The sequence below is a fragment of the Atta colombica genome, unplaced genomic scaffold (genome assembly GCF_001594045.1).
Source record: "Atta colombica isolate Treedump-2 unplaced genomic scaffold, Acol1.0 scaffold236, whole genome shotgun sequence".
In the NCBI taxonomy this organism is placed as follows: domain Eukaryota; kingdom Metazoa; phylum Arthropoda; class Insecta; order Hymenoptera; family Formicidae; genus Atta; species Atta colombica.
The window spans coordinates 1,503,467-1,504,964 of NW_017259334.1; positions in this window are offsets into that span (position 1 = coordinate 1,503,467).

Here is a 1,498-nt window from a genome sequence, read left to right on the forward strand (position 1 = left end):
TGACTACTATCTACGTGCTTCTACAGAGCAATTAATTCTAAAAAATGAACAAAAAAGGTAAAAAAAAAAGAAATATACCGGGAAAGAAATCGTAGTTCATTAATACGTTTACGGCCCCGAAGAGAAGCGACTATGTACATGCGCCATGTTTTCTCACTTTCAATTTTCCTCCGACACACACACACACACACACACACACACACATACACGCACGCACGCACACGCGCGCACACGCACACATACACACACACACACACACACACACACATATATATATATTATATTGCGTATATATATCTGCCCCTGGGCCATAAACGGCGGGGGCTCGCGAATTCGCTCTGCCTTTCCCTATCTACGAAGTAAAAGGATTAAATGGCCGCGACCTTTCTTTTAGGCCGTCTCGTTTCACCGCGCTGCAGGAAAACGGGAATTTTCCCTTTGGTCGGAATGCAATACAACAACCTCCATCGAGAAAGAGTTGTCTCTCTTAACTCGTGGTTCGATGATATAATCACGAATACTAACTACATTAAATGTGTATAACATGATAATCTTGTACCTTTGCGTGCTCTCTCCGTAAAAGGAGCAAGCTGCACAGAGGAAACCCGATCGATGATTGGAAATTCTACCGATTGTAAAACGCGAATTCACCGTTAAATTCAGATAAAATTTCTCACGACAATTATTAATATTTTTATTAATTGGCAAGTTTTATGTTTGATTACCGCAAATATTGTTCAAATTTAATAGATAATTTAATCAAATTTTAGCATACTGTAATTGTGAAAACTAAAAATTTCGAATGAATATGATAAAGATTTCTGTTAAAATTGTAAATATCGTTCAATTAAAATGAAATTAGAATCTCATTTTTAGAATTTAATTCAAAAATTTTAAATTTAATATTTATTAAGTTTTTTCAAAAATATGCAACCATTTTTCGATAATTTAACTTCGATAAATGAATTAAAAAAAACAGTTAATTATTATTTAACTACATATTAAAATATATTCATGATAAATTTTTTTAAGATATTTTTTTAAGATAATTTTTTTTAGTAATTGAATTTTACAAAATAAAATAATACATATACATTACACGATGATAATTTCAACATATATGCTAGATTTAATGATGACTCGCGTTTCGTGGAACTGGATCTGAGTTCCTGATGATGAGAAATGGCTCGCGAAAATACGATAGAATAAAGCGCTATATAATGTGAAAATACGAAGACTCTACAATCCGCGCGTAATGAGATTAGAATAACGTATTAGCTTTCTCGCCACGTATAACGCTTTCCTTACAGCGCGTACCAAATATTTCTATTTTTTTTTTTTAAATATCTCTTTTTCAAAATGACTAACTATTTTCATTTTTAGAAATTATGTGTTATGGACATCGACGTTATTGACTTTCCACAAAATCGCTTCCATTTGGAAGCGTCTGGCGAGGATTTGCTTATCTCGAAGTGGCAGTAATATATATATATATATA